The 18,275-nt window shown below is 51.1% G+C and overlaps 1 long non-coding RNA gene across 15 annotated transcripts in view; it reads left to right on the top strand.

The window, feature by feature from the left end:
* The window catches only part of LOC107318221, a 228,497-nt gene that overhangs the window by 202,736 nt on the left and 7,486 nt on the right, over window positions 1-18,275 (top strand). For 11 of the 15 annotated variants that reach the window (XR_004308314.1, XR_004308317.1, XR_004308312.1 and 8 more), the window contains 3 exons: window positions 13,567-13,797; window positions 14,470-14,605; window positions 18,100-18,167. This is a non-coding gene — a long non-coding RNA (uncharacterized LOC107318221). Of the gene's footprint in view, window positions 1-13,566; window positions 13,870-14,469; window positions 14,606-16,875; window positions 17,138-18,099; window positions 18,168-18,275 lie in introns of all 15 variants that reach the window. The other 4 variants (XR_004308318.1, XR_004308319.1, XR_004308315.1 and 1 more) reach the window with 4 other exon arrangements.

The raw sequence follows: 18,275 nt of genomic DNA, 5'->3' as shown, positions 1-18,275 counted from the left end.
CCCCCACCCCCTCCTCCCCCAACCCCCCCCCCAAGAGTTCCGCCGGCCCAGACTTCGCCCCCCGCTGTCCCCGGCCGCGCTGTGTCCCCCCGGGTGGCCGCGGTCCCCGGGCTGTGCCCCGCGGCGACACGGGCACGGGAATTGCCGGCAGCGCTCCGGGACGCTTTGCTCTCTTGGGCCCTTTCTTCGATTCTCCAGAGAGCTCCTCTGCCATGAATTATGGATCAGCCCCGGAATCGGCCCCGCTTTCCCGGCCCGGGGCTCCGGGGGGCACCGAGGTGGCACTGCTGCTGCACTCCCCCCATCCCCGTCCTCCTGCCGCCTCCTCAGCGCACGGGGACGGGGAGAGAGAAAGGGAAAAAGTTGTGACCGGCTGAGTGAGGAGTGAGCTTTCTGACTAATGAAATCCGAAATGAGTTGCGAATATCAAGTATTGTAAGATTCCTTCCCTGCCCCCCCCCTCTGCCCCCCCGGCACTGATTGGCAATACTCTTTTTTTTTATTATTATTATTTTCTTTCTTTCTTTCTTTCTTTCTTCTTCTTCTTTTTTTTTTTTTTTTTTTTTTTTTTTTTTTTTTTCCTTGTGTGTTGGTTTGAAAAGCAGGAAGAAATGTAATGAATTGAGTGCTGTCAGAGATGTCTTCTGTGTTGATGTGGTGAATGGCAGTAGCTCCCTGATCCAGTGCAGGTGCAGTAGAGCTGGGGAATAAAAGAGGGGGGCTCTCTGTTCAGTGGAAAAAGCACATTCCCTACAATAGACCACACACTGCCAGCCAGCACGGCATCAGCTCACACTCAGACTTTTTTAGCCTCTTTCCACAGTCCTGAGCTCACAAAATGGCTATACATTAGCCCTAGTTAGGGTTTGCTTTTAATGAACAGTTGTGACTCCTTTTGACCAACATTTAAATCTGCTGTGCTCGCTCTGAAGACAGGTCTGTTTTGATCACAGGTTTTACAGACTGGCCCAGTCCCTTCCAAGGCGGCTCAGACCGGGCCATCAGCAGCGTCCGATTGGGAAAAAGAAAAGAAAAAGAAAGAACAAAAGGCTCTCGATGAAGAAAATGCTTCTTCGAGAGCTCCGAGCAGGGAAAGTTGGTGGAGGATTTTTTATATATATATATATAATAAAATGGCGTGGGGAGGAGGAGAGACCCTGTTTTTAAATGGATGAGATGGTCTAATCCTACACACGAACGCATATTAATCCTGTTTAGAGATAACCTGTCTCCTTTTTGGCTTAATATATTATCCTTATACACGGATAGAAACTTTACGGTCCTACTAATTCGGCGTGGATTGGTTTTTCTTGGCTTCTTTCCGTCACTTTTATCATGATTATTATTATCGGTTTTTAATTCCCCGCGATCTGTTCGGGGGAAGCCCGATGTTACACACTCGGTTCCTCGAGTTTTATTCGGAGTGATTCGCAGGGTGAGAGCTGACCTCACAGCCCGGGGCCTCTGGCCGTGCCCCCCCTTCCACCCCCCGTCCTACCGCGGCCGCGCACCGCTCCGACTCCTCGGGGCGGCCCGGAGCAGCCCCCGCGCCCGCTGCTTCCTCGCAGCCGTCCTGCAAGAAGCACGTTAAGCTCTTTTGGCTGTAGCTGCTGATGCATTGCGCTGGGGAAAATTGCTCTGTGTTTGCTTATAAAGAGCCACGTTACTGTGAAAGTTCTTCCCCCCCCCCCCCCTCCCCACCCCCCTCCAATTGTGGTAACAAATAGCGTCAGCTTCTGGAACGGTTTGGCAAAGGCACTCCGCCTGATCACCGCTAAACGGGGGAGGCTGACAGAGAACCTGACCCCCCTCACACACGCTGTAACGCGACGTGGTCGCGGCAGATGACGGTGGAAATCAGGCAGATTCCGGTGGGTGCTGCAACGCGTTCCCAGGGGTCAGCTCTCGTCACCCCGAGCACAAAAGAGCGGATCTTGGTGAGGCGTGAGGGAAAAGATAATATTGATACGAAAAAGAAAAAAAAAAAAAACAAAAAACGGACGGTTTTCACTTTGTTTTCGGGACGTTTCCAACGGGGCTCTGCCGTCGGAGCATCACCCGGCAGCGGAGGTGGGAGCCAACAAGTGTGAGCCCCCCCGGCAGCCGCCCCCGGTCCCGCTGCGCTGCGCAGCGCCGCGCGGTGCCCTCCGGGCGGTGCCGGACGGGGGGCGGCCGCTCCCACCGCAGCCCCCGCGCTGCTCACAGCCTTTGTGTCCCGGCGCTGCGCACACCCGTAATTAATCCTCCTGCTTACCGCTTACATCCCGGACCCAAGGGGCAACTCAAACCTATTTAGATCGCCTTGGTTGGTTGCACAAATTTAAGTGGCAAATGAGTTATAAACCTAATAACTGCTTTAATAAAAATAATTATTTGATTATGGCGAAGTACGTTTGGCGGAGTGCAGGGATGCGTCTGGGTCCGCGTTTGGGTGGCGCTGAGATTCGTCTTCGGGTTGAAATCTTTTAAAAACGGCGTTCCAAATAATAATAACAGTAATAGCAATAATAATAATAATAGTCATAATAATAATAACACACCCAACCCAACCCCAAAAGCCATCGAAATGCCAATCCGAAACCCAACCTCGCACCAACCAAACAGTGCCCGATCCGCCGAGCGCTGTGGAATATTTTCTGCGATATTATGGAGAATTAATTTGTAAACACAAAAGCAGCCCGAGCTTTGGGTGGCTCTGAATTCGCTGCAAAGCGCCGACACGGGGGCCCGGCCCGCCGGCACCTCGCTCACTTCTCTCCCGTTGAGAACGAAGTTTGCGCGCCCCTCGCAGTGTTTGTGCGCTCCGGTTTTACCAGCACAAGTGAGGATGCGACAAGCCCGCTCGCGCTGTCCGCTCTATACTTTTAACGCTAGCATATTGTTTGATTACTAATTCGAGTTAATATGATCTTTATGGCAACATAACAGTGGATAATTGGCCCTTTTTCTGAACAACAATGTAAATCACAATCGCTTTATTATTTAATAACGTCAAACGCTTCGTTGGATTGGCCCCGACAGAGAAGACCCTTTCTTTCTAGGCAGTGTTGTTGAGAAAGAACAATGCAGATCTAATTGTGGAGATTTCAGAAGTTGGCTCCTGTAAATGAACAGCTTAGATATGGAAGTTCCAGCAGATGTCTGCACTTTTCCCTGTGACAAACCTTGTAACCCCCCTTCCTCCCCCACTGCCCCGTCCTCCCCCCTCCCCGACTTATTGAAGATTTTTTGTTCTCACATCCTAGCAACAACCTAAATCTTCCCGCAGCAATACCCTCTCTCCCCTGGTTGCTACCCAGCCCTCAGCTGGCAGCCTCCGAGCTCCAAATTAGCGCCTGGCCCGAGGAGCGCTCCCTACTCGCCCCGTGCCCCCCCGGGCAGCTGCGGGCGTTTTTCGGCTCGGCGAAGGGGAGGGGGTCGCGGGCAGGGGGGGGGGGATGGTGTCTTGTCACCCTCCTGCCAGCCTCTCGGACGTGCCCGGGGCTGAGTTTGCAACAGTTTGGAGGAGGCTGCGAGTTGCGCAGGGAATACGGCGGGGCCTGTCCGGCCCGGGGATGTGCGATGGGACGGCCCCCCCGGAATCACACCCACCCCCCCGGAATCCCGCTGGGGGCTGCACCCGCTGCTCTGCGGGGCCCCTCTGCTTGGCGTCCCCCCAACACCGGCCCAAACCCTCGCGGTGCCCCTTCTCCGGGGGGGAATCGGAGACCCCGCGGGACGACTCCGAGGGGAAGTTGCGCTGTTTCTTGCGCGGCTCTGCGCCTAGCCCCGATCCCCTCCGAAAGCGCCGGGCTGCGCGCTTTGGGCGCTGCGCGAAATTTTCTCTCGCGCTTAAGGCTGGGACGAGCCCTGCGCGGCGGAGCCCTCTCCCTACCGCCCCACCCGCTTCTTAGGGGGCCGTTCTGCTGGGAAGAGTGATCTGGAAAACTTTGGCCGAGGGGAGCTGGCAGCGGTGCCGAGCCCCTGCCCCGTCCCGTTGCCCCCCCGGGCGCCGAACAATGCGCGCTTTGATGCGCGCGGGGCACCGTCAGCGGGAGATTAGGGCGATGTGTGTCGGCCCTCCGCGCAAGCAGAGCTGTCAGGAGATGGGGCACAGATACAAATACGGCAGATTTTCTCTCTCTCTTTTTTTTTCTTTTTTTTTGTATTGACACGAAGAGGCCGGAAAGCTGCGGCTCATTCCCATCTGCAGCGCCCTCCCGTGCGCTCCCACCGCCGTGTCCGGAGCTCCCATTTCCAGTCCCAGGAACGCGGGCTCACAGTCCCGTATCCTGCCCGGGGCGGTTCGGGTTTGTGTGGTTGCGAGAACCCACTCGAGGCAAGTGGTGAAACACAGATCGCTGAGATTCCCCGCAACGAATGCAATGAATGGGACTCATAATCCCTGCCTGCAGCCCGGGGAAGGGGCTCCTCGATGCCTGTTGACCTTTGGAGGGGAAATCTTGGTTTTTTATTATTATTATTTTTAATTTAGTTGTTTGTTTAGTTTTACTTTTCCAGGCTTGTTGATTTAGTTGGCAACTTTGTCATCACCTGGCGCGGGCAGCAGCGCATCCGCCGGGTGCTGCCGTGGGAGCAGGTGGGGGTCGCGGGGCCGGGGGGGGTGGTCGGCGGGGCTCTCCCGGGTGGCAGCGGCGTGCCAGGGGTTAAGGGCTCCCGCTGCTGGGCTCAGAGCGGCCGTGGGTGAAACTTCCCCGAATGACACCAACAGGACGGAGCCGCCCCCGAGTCCCCCGGCTGCACTGGGCCGGGTCGGGCCGGGCCGAGCCGGGCCGGGGGCGGGGAAGGCTTCAGCTGCCGCCACTCCTCCCCGTAATGAGCTCATTTCCATGTCTGCACCTCCCGCAACTGTGAGAAAATCCTCCGGGCCAGGCAGCGTGCCGATGCGGCCGGGGCTGCCCCGGTCTCCCCGGTGACAGCGGCCGCCTGGGAGAGCCGAGCCGGCGGGTGGGAACAAAATAAAGAAAATAAATAAAGAAAAAAAAAAAAAAGTCCCCCCTTCCAACTTCGGTCCTCCGCGGCTCCTCGCGGGGCGCTGCTTCCCGCAGGGAGGGGGAGGGTGCGTGGGGGGACGGGGACGCCGCCACGCGTGGCTGCCGTGGGATGCGCCCCTATTGCCGGAGCCCGGGGCGGGGGTACTGGGACAGTGGGGAAGGGGGAAGGGAGCCCAGAGCCCCGCACTTATCTGTAACAAGATGTATAAATATCAAAGTGAAGGAGCCCGAGTAAGTCTTTCTAGAAGCGAGGAGGAAGCTTAAGCAGCTTTCTTTAATGGTGATTTGTAGCTCTGTAAGGGGCACGGATAGCAAATACCCTGCAGGTGCATGTTGTAACACTGCCATCCGGACTTTAATGTAGATTACTCTCCAACTCGTTTGATCGGTCCTTTGAAACCCTTTACAATTGCCTGTGACGAACCGCCAGTCTCAGTTTTTTTTCTTTGAATAATGCCTTAAGGGTAAGTCCTCGGGGCTTTTAAAGATCTCCAGCACATAGAAAAAAATCACGTTAGATTTCACTTTAGAGCGTGGGTCCGCGTCTCTCAACTCAGGGCTGTTAACAGGCATCTTTTAAATCATTAATCATTTAATCACCACCAACTTTACTCGGGAAGGGCGATGCTCGCGGGGATCTTCTAAAGCCCTCCGCACATCTGCATCGCTGCGGCTTTGGGAGGCGACCGCCCCGATCTGCGGTGTCCCCCCCACCCCCCCCCTCCCCGAAACGCGTGCCGGGGGCTGAGTCGGGGGAGAGAAACCGAAGGAGGGTCCGCTTCTGCCTGCCCCCCCCCCTGCTCCCAGCAAACAGCGGCCGGGGGTGAGGGGCACAAGGGACGAATCGCGGAGAGGGGACGCGCTGAATCCCGCAGCCGTTTCTGCTGTCCCTGCACGCAGCGTTTAACCTTTCATATTTATTCGTTACTACGAATTTTTGAAGAAATGATGACTGAACTTTTGGCCCTTCCGCTTCCACAAGCGGCGCTTTGTTTCTATAAAATAAACTCGGGAGAACCAATCCCTCCCGTATCAAACCGGGGCTCTGAATTAAAGGCCCATTTGGGACACTTGAGACTACAAAGGGTTACACATAAATAAATGCCACATTTGCCTATTGCAAAAGTTTTCTCTGTCCTTTCTCAGTCGCAACAGGGGAGGAAAAGGCCGTCGTTTATTATCTCGCGCCGGGCAGGAGCAGCCCCTCCAGAATGTGCTCCGGCAGAAGAAGGACTCTTTTCTCCCCCCCCTCAACAGCAGCTCCTTTTGTTCTCCAGATCTCTTTCCCAATTTCAAGCTTCACTTGCGGATCCGAAGTTTGTTTGTTAATGACGCTATTACCATCTGGCTCGTCCTACTTTCCAAAAGATATAAATCTCCCCGGTTTCATTGCCCACATTATCATTTAAGTGCCACCATCGCTGGAAGAAAAATACGCTTTCAAGGCAGCGAGTTCTCCCGCATACCCAGCTCCGGCCCCGAACGCGCTTCCCCTCCCGGCGCCGCTCGGAGCGGGGCACAGCCGCGCCTTCGGTTCGCCACCGTCGGCTTAAGTGAAGCTCTGCCCCCTGTCCGGGGCTGCTGAGTGCATCTGGCTGCCGGGAACCGTTATCTGCGGCGGGACGTGTCCTGCCCCGGGCTGCCCCCGCCCCGCACCGCCTCACGTCCCGCACAGACGCGGGGAAACCTTTCCCACCGGCGCCGCGCAGTGATGGGGAGAAAAGTTTGGGCTCCGCTCGGAGCAAAGCGGTTGCGGATTCGTGTGCGCTTGGGCATAAAGGGCCGGGGGGAGGGTGAGAGGGGATGGGGGAGGGAGCCGGGTCGGTTTGTGGATGGGCTCCACAATGACTCTATTTATTCGCCACGACCAGCCCGGGCAGGCTGAATAGACGAGAGAGGCACCCGGCCATCCCAGCGCGTGGGCCCGGGGGGACCGACTCCCCGCGTTCCCATGGTTGGGGTCTGCGGGACGACCTCGCCCGCACTGCACGAACAGCCCCTCTGCTCAGTGTGGGGAAGCATCGATCTCCATCACTTCTTTGCTGGGCAGCGATTTGGTGAGGTTTTATTGAAACATACCCGTGTACACACATACCCCTAGTGTTGCCAAGTGAGGGAATGGTACTCCTCAAATACGTGAAGAAACCCGGGGATTTTGTTTTTTCCCCGAGAGATCTGATTGTTGTAAACAGTTACGGATGAAAAGAAAACTCGGTGCTGATGCACTTGCAGAGCCGTGAGTGCCTGCGAGAGGACGGGGCCGAGGCAGGGGCTCACAATGTGCATCGCGTTGGGCCCTTCGCCACGCAGCCACGGCCCTGCACAGCCCAGGGCAGCCCAGAGGGATCTTGTTTATAAATTTATATGACGACCTTTCCTTTGTGTCTGCTCTAAAGTTGATATGGACAAATTGCAGAGGTATACAATTTAAGTAGATGCACTTTTAATCACCGATCATTAAAATGGTTATGTTAAATATACTCAATTACATGCATGACTTCACCCTAACAGTACTTTCTATTCTCCCAGCTGCTCACGTATTCCTTAACTATAGTCAGCAGAAGAAACTCGATTATGCTGAATCCATACATTTCTATGGATTTCATCAGCCTAATTAATGCTTCAGTGTGGTCCGTGTGTCTGAATGGTCCCTTTGCTATTACTTGGGTAAGGAGACAGTGCAGGAATGCAGAGGGGCTTTCTTTCAAAGATACCCATGGGGGTCACTCTAGGACTCCAGTGGCAAAGGTAGCAAGTGTTAAATGGCAGAAACACGCAGAGCAAGGGATGGCGACGATGTAAAAAGGACATCGATACTGTAGGTAGGCCCAACAGGTCAGTGACGGTAATTAAAGTTCTTAAAGAAGAAAAGGTAAATGTAGGGATTCCAAGACACACAGTGTGCCTGGTTGAAAGTAAACAAATCAGCCCACACGGACACACTGTGATGGTCCTGGTGGGGAAAAAATGTTGACAGCAGATTTTCTACCTAAATTACCACCAGGGCAGTGTTTCCTGCCAGCACCGGGTTGGAATGCCCTGGCTGCTCTCTCATTTTCTTGTTGTCGAAGTGCAACACGTCCTGGAGATGCCTGTGCAGCCTGGAGGAGCTGGGTGCTCCCTTATGGCTGCATTGTGTGCACTCGTGGTTCTGGCAGTATTTCCTGCAGCCTCTGAGGTTGGTGTGCTCAGGCTGTGCAGGTGCACATGGGGATGGTAGAAGTACCTCTCTTCTCTCCCACCCTTCCTCAGCTTTCTTCCAGAATGAAGAAGCAATTCAAATTAATGGAATGCATCGCAGCTTAAGCACAAGCAGCCAATGGCTGCTTTAATAGCGCATCTTCCCATCTCAGCATTTAGTTGCATCTCAAAAGCAAGAGCGCTGCCTGCTCTTCAAGCAACCTGTTAATGAATGTGAAATTCATCAGGATGGATTTATGTTGTGTTCCCACCTGTTGTGCCAGGAAACCATCAGATCAGTCCTTTCTCTGGCTGCTGGGAAACGAGAGACTTTTCTTTCACCCACTGCCATGCCAAGGACCCTGAACCTCTCTGCTGTTCCCCATTTGCACACTGTGGCTCAGTTGTCCTCACTGGTGTCCGTGCTTCACCACAGCCTTCATCCTTCAAGTGGAAAGAGAGAGCAGGAGAGATTTCAGATCCATAACCAAATTATAACCTAGGAACTTTATGCCTGTCATGCTAATTTAATGACTTATAGTAAGTGTAGACTTTCTGTCTTTTGAAATTAGCTCTTCAAAATGCTTTGTGTAATGACAGACACTAGACATAAGAGACAAATGCACAAGCAATAGTGGGATAATAATCTGGCAAACACTGTGCCATTTAATATTAAGATGGAGAAGGAAGTGAAGCGCATCTCAGCAGAGATGTTTGTCACTGCCCAGGGCTGTTGGTCCTCGCCTGTGCTTCAGGCTGATCCAAAATGAGGAGGTACTGAGCATGATATGGCATTTCAGTGTGATGACCCTTTGCTTTCTGGTGGTACATACACATGTTTGAGGGCTGTGAGCAGCCTGGTTTGGTTGGGCTCTGCCTGGGCCCAGCCCCATTGCTCGGATCCCAGTGGGACTGTATGTGTGGTGGTCACATGTGTGGCCCTGAATGTACAGATCACCTCCATTCTTCAGAGCACTTCTGTGCTCCTGTGTTGTGAGCGGTCCACAAAGCTGCCCAAGAGCTGGTCCTGATAACAAAGGGAGAGATAAACCCCAAGCTATAGGTGCACTGCAGTCTGAGTAACTCTCTCATTGCCTATAATTGTAAATAAGGGAAGTTCACACGACGATCGAGTGACGGGGGAACAAGAGGCCCATTTTAATCAGGTGGTTATCTCTCCTTGGTGGAGATCAGAGCTCCATCGCTCCTGGCCTTCTCATTGTGTCCCCCCTGCTGGAAATGACAGCTCCTTCAGAAATAAGCAACTTGGTCCCTGGATGGGATTTCAGCTCCTTTGCACTACACATGTACCAATTGTGATCTTACAGCTACAGTGAAACCTCTAAATTATATACGTGTATAAACTCGGCCTCATTAAATCCCTCCTTTTGGATAGCCTCAAGGTTGGAGAGTATATTACTGTAAGCCAGAGGAGACTTAAATTATATCCAAATGGGGATTGAAATGTAGTGGTACTTAAGCACACTTCTTGTCTCAGCTACAGAGGTTTCATTTTTTCCCTTTACAGTGTTATAATATTACAAACGCAACAGTTTCCCTGTGTCAAATCAAAGGATCTGAAATCCTGTTTCTTGATTCAGCCTGCAGGTCCCTTTGTGGTGGGCACAAAAACACAAAGATATGATCAAACACTGCTGTCTGACCAAAGAGAACTTATCACTCATCTGAGAGAGCTTCCTAATTTGAAGCTGAAGCCTTCCCCTTCCTGAGTGCGTGTGAGCTGCGTGCTGCCTGTGTTGTTTTCTCATGTGTGCACAGCCAAACAGGGACAGTGACTGTGAGCAGGGTTACCCCCCAGCTCTGCATCCCATGCCCACAGGTTGGTCCTTCCCATCAAAAAAAGGAAAGGTTTTAGTGGAATATCTGTGCCTATGCAGCTGCCCTGTTTCTGCAGTCCCTGTTTTTATTGGGTGCCCAGGGCTGGAGGGGGCTCTGCCGAGTGTCCCCTGGAAATCAGCTGCATGGTCCCTCAGCTCGGCACTGCCTTCTCTGCCCCGTGACACTGATTGCCCCGCACAGCTCCAGCTCCATCTCTCCAAAGTTGGGGTTGCTGGGAGGGGCTTGCCCGAACCCCTCACCACCCCCCCCTCCCCAAACCCTTTCCAGAACTGGCAGGAGCGTCAGTGGTTTAACCAGGCGTCACCAGGCCTTCGCTTTATCCCCGGCCCACTGGAGCGTGTGGCTTTTAGTGACTGATGGTCACAGTTGCTCTCACGGTGCGTGCTCCAGATGGGCACGTCCTGGAGGCCGGGGGGTAGGGAGGGAAGCTTCTGGGGGGAGGACGACACGGGTGCTTTGGAGAGGCCACGATGACACCGGGATTTGTTCTGGGTCACCCCCCCCCACCCTAACGACAAAGTTGAGAAACTTCTCCAGCAGTGCGGGAGAGAGAGTATGTGTGTGTTGGGGGGGGGAAGGGGAGGAGAGGGGGAAGGCGAGGGTTGTGCTGGCGGAGCTGGGGTCGGTGTGCCCCCCCCCCCGCCTCTCTCTGCGCGTCATCCCCGCGCACAGCCAGCACGTTCCCAAACTTTGAAATGCCAAATCACGTTATTGCTGCGGCAGGAGGCTGCTTTCGGATCTGTGACAGCTGAGTTTTTCCTATCGATTATGTGACACTGCCGTTCATTTACACAGCTCAAAAGCTTAAAGCCACGGGAGGAGCCCCCAGTTGAACCCGAAATCCTAACAGAAAGCGAATCAACTTTCTGGCCGCTGTTTAAACTGATAGATCAGAACTTAATTCGGAGAGACAGAAAGGGAGAGAAACGACAGCACAGATTTATCTTGCCCGGCGTCTTCCTCTCAAACTTTAGAAACTGCGGCGTTGCAAACCCGGGGCCGAGATGTTAATGAGCGGCAGCGCGTTGTGCCCCCGCTCCTGTTATTTACTGCCGAGAGCGGATCCCGGCTCTCGGGGACCCGCTCGGGTGCGCGCACGGAGCGGTGGCACTGCCGGGCCGGGACCGCTCCGAGCTCATCCCGGCGCCTTTTGGTTAACGGGGGACACTTTGCTCTCCCCCCCTTTCTCCCCCCTCGTCCCTTCTTTGGGATCCCTCCGTGCTGGATCTGCTGGGGGCTGTCCAAGCGTCAGCCCAGCTCCGGGTTCTGTCTCTCCCTCCCCACCCCACCCCCCGTCTTCGCCGAGGTTTCATTACTTGCTGTTAGTGCTTGGAAACAATAAAGGATGTCGGACTGGGCTTTTATTGATTATTTGTCACCCTGTATTTGTCAGTTTCAATAACTTTTCCTGAAGTTTTACTTACGGGCACTTGAGCTTTCGGATTAGGCCAGCTCTGCGGATTGCAGCGAGGGGTAATTATCCGCCGGGCTGCTTCCCCGCGGCCGGGGGGCGACGGGCAGCAGCACGCTGAGCGGGCAGGATGCAGCCGGAGCCCCCCAGAGCGCTGCGGGGCCGAGAGCCGCCCCCGCTGCCCCCCGCCCGCAGCCGCCGCTCGCTCCCCACTTTGAGGCCTCCGACTGAAGCCCGGAGCCAGGGCTCGGTGTTGCGGGACGGGCTGGGATGGGAGAGGAAGAGGGATGAGCCTCCCCTCTGGTCGTCTTCCTACCCTAATAACTTTTCTACGTCTCCCAAGCGATGCGCGCTGCTCCATACGTGCTCCAGCTCCACTCATTTGTAAGCACACGGAAGGCGAGCTCGCATAATCGCTGCTGGGCTGGCAGGGTGCCTATCGCGTACAGTGCGGTGTTTGATGTGCTGTATCTCATAGCACGGCAAGCTCGGAGACAAGCGAACACAGAGTGCCCAGTTACACAGGATTTAATTACAGCGAAATGCATTCTCCATGCTGATTAGGAGAAAAATCAATCGGGGGCTTATTTGCCACAATGAAGCAATAAAAAACAAACAAACAAACAAACAAAAAACCAAAACAATTTATTAGAGCAATAATCTCAGCCCCAAATGGTCTAAATATTATTGTTTCTATTGCACAGGGGAAATTCAAACTGAAAGTGTTATACAGGGAGCATCAGGGAGTCCTTTCTCATAAATCCTGCAAGTTTCTAACTGATTTCCAGGGTCCTGATGCTGGCTTAGAAACCCTTGGAACAGGGGTTGGGTTCCCCCATTTCAGGTGCGGGTGTTGACTTGCTGCATCACCTACAGGACGAGATACTCTCTGGTCTGTCTGTGCCAAACCTAGCATGAGCTTCCCACCAGGGCTTACAGATTTCCTGCTTTCCAGTGATTTATACACGGAATTCCTAGAAGAGAGTAGGCCACACAAAAGATCCCCAAGCCACAGGCTGAGATAAATGCCTTGTTGTAACACAGCTAGCAAAACACCCTGGGATGTGCCAAAAACTTCCAGCTGGGACTGGGCAGGGAAGTGTCCTCTTGGAGGGTGCTGAGCTGTGAGGCCAGGCTGGGACATGGGGGGACAACGGGGGCAGCTGTGCCCTCATTTCTGCTCTCCCACGTGGAATTGCTCCCTGGCCTCAGCTGGACCCAAAACTCCTGGGGGGCTCCTGGAGAGACAGAGGGCACACAGGGGGGAGGTGCAGGTGCACCAGGAACTGCGGGGTCCTGGGAGCTGGAAGGCTGTGACTCAGGAGGTCCTGGTTTTGCTTTCCAGCTTTCTGTAACTCCAGTCATCTCCGTCCCAAACCGGAGGGGACCTCATTTCCTGCTCAGCACTCTGCCAACCACAAGGTCTTTTAATAAGGCTGCCAGGGGTGCCTGGCTGCGGGAAGGACAGTCAGTGTTTGTCACCAGGGAGTGAGCTGGCATCATAGCTCTAATCTGAGTCAACAACCTGGCGAGCCCTGAGCATGACTTCATAAATCATGCTATCTAATTGAAAAGCACATGCTTGTATATACAGGGCTGTTGAAAAAGAGTGCAAAAAATAAAATGTAACAGACACTTCTGTTCTTCCCACTGGCCTATTAATCAGTCACCTGATTGTTTCAACTTAGATTATTTCATGCAGAAAAAGAAGGGGAAAACACAAAACCACCTTGTTTAGCCACAATAAAAGCACAAATGAAAAAAATCATTGCTTAAGGAGAGGTTTTGCCTTTTTCTAATAACAGGAAAACAACCTCTAAGTGTTTTGAATTGAAATTGTTTTCACGGTTAATTCAAAACTGCTGAATAATATTACCACGTCTGTGTATCTACTTGGCACTGAGGTGTATGATGTTTCACAGCAATTTAACCAGTTCTGAGTGGAGGAGAAGTCCCTTGCAGTTTCTGTGTTCACTTTTATTTCAATGCTGGTTGGTGCACACGTGCTGCCCTTCCTTGTTCTCTTCCTTCTAGTGGAAATGAAAGATGAATCTGTGACAAAATAACAGATCTGTGCAGTTTGCTTCTCACACACAAACCTGCGTTGTTTTCCACCTGCAGGAGCTGAGGGATCGTGTTGTTCCAGAGCCGCATCTGCAGCCCCCTCAACCACCTCAGCCCTGAGCAGAGGCTGAACACATCTGAATATTTCTATTCAACTCTTCAAACAGACGGAGATACTCCAAAGCTGTGTGTGAGACCAGATGACGTGAAACTTTTGGCCATTCAACCCCTGTTCAGCTGTAGTCCAGAAGCAGGCAGCCCATAGCGGCCTGGGGATGCTGATGGAAGGTTGGCAATCGGAAGCCTAAGCAGGTTTTTCCCCACTAACACTGCGTGCCGGTCTGCGCTCCCTTTCAAAAGGTGCTCTTTAAGTATAGGAGCACTCCAAAAATTTGCATAAAAGCTTCATCTCTTGTATGAGATTGCTTGGAAGTGAAGCAGCAGCAGTTTCCCCCTATTGTTTTAGGAATAGAGAGTGCACTTTGTTTTCTTGTTTACTCAGTGCACTTCCTGACTCCTTGGTGCATTTCTGTCAGCATCACGGGACCTTACTTACCTGGGACATTTGATAAGTGTGAAATGGGTCATGTTCAAAGTACCTGAAAAAAACAACAGTAATGGTGTCTCACAACTTTTCGTTTTCTTTTTTTTTTTGCTCTTGTTAAATAATATTTCATGGTGCATTAAGTGGGTTACGCAGCCTCTTATGAAGAGACCACAGCAGTACATTGCTGCATGCTCAGTGCTGTCATCAGGATGTTAGTTCTTAACTGGAGAAAAGCTGGAATCCCTTCCTGAGCCTTTCCTCAGTTTGTTCTGAATTTGATAAAAAATGGCAATAATTTGGAAACAGATAGAAAGGAAAAATAAAAGTGATTTTTCAGTAAGTCCTTTAGGGTGCCACTTGTGACCACAGGCAGATATTAGAAGTGCTAAATCAATTGAACATTGTTTTTCCAGAAGCCGAAATGTTTTCAGCCAAACCGATTTCTTGCCATCAGCTTTGGATGCTGTAGCTGGAATCAGAGCAGCCCGAGTAGAGAAGCAAACAATTAAAACATTTACATGTTTGCTTCTTGATAGACATCTCTACGAGGTAGGTTTTAACGTTCCTTTTTTTTTTTCCCCCTCTTAATTTTTTTTTTTTTCCTCGTGGTAAGAAGGATAAGCTTGGAGTGCCCAGTCACCGTGGTAACTGCCACAAAAATTCTCCTGAAGTTTGAAGGGGTCAGCGCACGGGGTCAACAACTCTGGCCTCTCCCCGCGCCGGGGCTGCAGGCTCCGTCCCGCGGCCGGGCCGTAGCGCGGGCTCAGCGCTGGGAGGTGGGCCGCTCCCGCTCTGATATAAATTTTTTGAGTCAGTTCACGGCCTGGGCTCTCCAGGTGGCCTCCAAAATCGATCGTGACCTCGTGACCCTGTCTAACGGAGGCATAGCATCCAACCTAAGTAAGGATTTAGGCAGGAGCGACAGCTTTCCGCTGAGTGTTATTGGGGACAGTGCAAACAGTTTTGGAAGCGAGGAGGTAGGTATGAGGAGCCGAGGTCATTAAAGGCATATTAAAAAACAATTTTAAACATCCTCGTTAGTGGAAAGTTTGTATTAGCATTAACCATTCCTCAAATAAACTGTTCTGTCTAGGAGCCGTTCTTTCTCCCTAACATTGTCAAATCAAGCACAAACACAGGAAAAATGAGCACTTTATATATTCCAAACCAAACTCATATTTTGATTTTTAACTTATAAACCAAGGTGGCTGACGTGTGGTGAGACGGGCTCCTGGGAAGCATACTTTTGCTTTAATATCCTAGAACCCGGAAATGGTTTATTAAGCAATATGTTTATTTTAGGGAGGAATATCTCTAATGCATGCGTTCTTTTTATATTCAAGGAGCTCTTAATTGGTGTAAATTTATTTTTAAACTGGGAAATTAAGTCACACTCAGAATGGAATGAAAGTAGGAGAGTTTCACAGGCTTCCTTTGCTGATCTGTAATTCAAATGGACAAGCCACAGCTTTGGGTGTACATGTTTTTGCAGAAGAAAATTGCTAAAAGAGAATAGAGAAAATTACATTTTTCCTGTAAGATTTTAAGCAACAAACTGTTGGGGTGAGAAGAAGGGTAGGCTGCTGCAGAAGTCTGATTTTGTTAAAACAAATCTATAAACTTGTCCTCTGAGCAAGAGGATTTGCTGTCCTGGTTGATTACCACCCCTGCAAGCCCCCAGCTCTGCACACCGTGCCCACAATCACAGTCACCAGGTGAGTAAGTGGAACTGCATGCAGGAGCAAAGTCCAGTCTCCAAGGAGGAAAATGCTCTCAAACTCTGAGTGACTTCAAAACTGCTCTGAAGGAAGAAAATTGCATTAATGTTTGTTCCCAGTCTTGGAAAAATTACACAAACTTATCCCAGTGGGAATCCTGCCCAAAGACTTCCTGTGCTCCCCGTGCTAAATGGCATCACCCTGCCAGGCAGTGCCATCCACTGCAACAGGGAGAGACTCTCACTTGGACTGCGGTAAAGCCTGGCTCTGCACAAAGCCCAGAACCAGGGCCGCCTGTTGTCTGAGGTTCTGCTTCTTAGGGCTGCCATAATCTGCCCATAGGGGTTATCTGAAGAACAGGATATGAATTGGTACTAATAGAAGGGGCAGAACTGTGCCCTAAATAATGTGAGGCCCAGACCTACGCACGCAGTATTAGTGGCAAGATTCGCTCTAATTCCATCCTCACTATGGCCCATAGTTTGTTGCCGTTGGTTTTTGATAGAACTGTACTAAAACCAATTTATTTGCATTAGCAAGCATGTTGGTTCAGGGAAGTGCCCTCTATGACTAAGCTTGGCCAGGCAGAGCTCACAGTCCTTGATGAGGATCAGCATCAGCGAATTTGCTTGATTTTCAGAAAAAAGCATTTAAAAATAGGAACTGTGAGCAGCTGCAAGGTGAATCCTCAGTGGTGTCAAAAGCAACTGCAGAATTTTTAGCAGCTTTTTTTTTTTTTTTTTTTTTTAAATATATATTCATGTCTCCTTTGTAAAGTGAGCATACAGTGTCCCAGTTCCACTGGACAAGCAGGCTGGATGATCCAACCATCTAAAGCAGAGGATCCAACCATTGCACTGAAACTGGACAAAATTCCCCCAGACTTTCTCAAAAGACTTGGGAGAAGGAATCATTAGCAGAGGGAGCGACAAGGGGGTCTCAAGACCTTTTACTTGCTGCAGATTCTTTTGAGTTGAACGTTACAGATCCTGTCCAATTTATAATCAACTGCAGGTCTACAGATGCTGCCTGATACAGGCCCCTGGGTTTGCATCTTTTGTAACTCTTTGCCTTTTTTTTTTAATCGTTCATCTCATACAGCTGGGATGTGGTGTGCGTTGGCGGTTGCTGCACTGGGATTGCTCATCTTCCTTGGCCCCTTCAGATCTGGGAAGTTCTCACTCCCAATCATTTGATTCCATGAAATACCTTCTGAAGTGCAGGCTGCTTTCATTTGAACAGAACGATATACATGAATGGGCTTAACACAGCGTTAGAGACGAGCGGTCGGAATCAGCAAGGGCTCTGGGCTGGTGGTTCCCAGCCTCTATCATATGGATCACTGCTAATCCATGGGGCCTTGGTGAGTTTGCTGCAGGTGGTCTGTGGAGCTGTATTAAATAATAACGCTCATGGTCTTCAATTAAAATTTTGATGAGAAGAGTGTGTGGCAGCCCGCACTTAAGTCTGAGAGCTGAGAGTGATCTGCTGGCCTGAAAGGTCTGAGGATGTCTGCTTTGCAGGACTGTGTCTCAGCCTGTGGTCCATCAGGCAGCAGAAAATGTTTTCAGATTAATTACATGTGCGGCAAATGAGCGTGCTTTCTCACTCAGGCAAGCGAGCAAGCAAAAGAAAAACAAAACAGCAAAAAACAAAGCACTTCAAAACAAAATGAGGAAAAGAAATGCTATAAATTAACATTGAAGCCTGAGCCTGGCTGGTGCTTGTTTCTATCTGAAAACCACATTTCCAGTGCTGCTGAGTGGGAAGTGCTGCTCAGCCCAGAGCAGGGCTGGAGAAGCTCTGTGCTCACTGGAGGAAGTACTGAGGGCAAATGGGCATCTGTGCTGCCAGGAGGTGCCGAACAAGTGCTGTGCTTCCCTCTCCTTTTCTTCGCCTCTCCTCTCTGTTTAAAGTGTCTGCGTGGCTGGTGTGCAGAGGAAAAGTCAAACTAATTCTGATGCTTTTCCCTATTCTGGGCAGACTAAGTCAGAGAAAGCACTTAGGGCAGCCTCTGCAGAAGGGTTACGATGTAGGTTGATACTTTAGGAGCTATAGGAAGTTCTTAATCCTTCACTGCCCACGGGACTGTCATTTATAGACCTGCTATTGTTTCATCTTTTATAAGGATGTTTCCTTACATTAAGGCTCCAAGAGCAACCAGACTTGGCCATTGTTCACCACTGTTTCAGCTTGTGGCTTAATGCACATCTAATATTTTGCTTCTGCTTTCACTACTCCCCTACACAGACTGTACCTACACACTGGTTTAGGTGACATCATTCTGAAAATATTCATTCCTGTATTTCTTTTCTTTTTGTTTAGGTTGGGTGTTTCTTTTTCTCCTGGTTTGTCGGCACATCTTGATCTTGCATTAGCCTCATTTATTACAGGTAATGTGGTAGAACATGAGGAACTGTATGTGTTTAGTTGCTCATCTCATGTTTAGAACAGCCACACAAACACACTTCCTTCTTATAACAGAAACAAGTTAGTGCTAA

Source organism: Coturnix japonica, chromosome 9 (genome assembly GCF_001577835.2).
Source record: "Coturnix japonica isolate 7356 chromosome 9, Coturnix japonica 2.1, whole genome shotgun sequence".
Taxonomy (NCBI): Eukaryota; Metazoa; Chordata; class Aves; order Galliformes; family Phasianidae; genus Coturnix; species Coturnix japonica.
The sequence above is the reverse complement of the archived record's forward strand: the minus strand, read 5'-3'. Positions and strand labels throughout refer to the sequence as shown.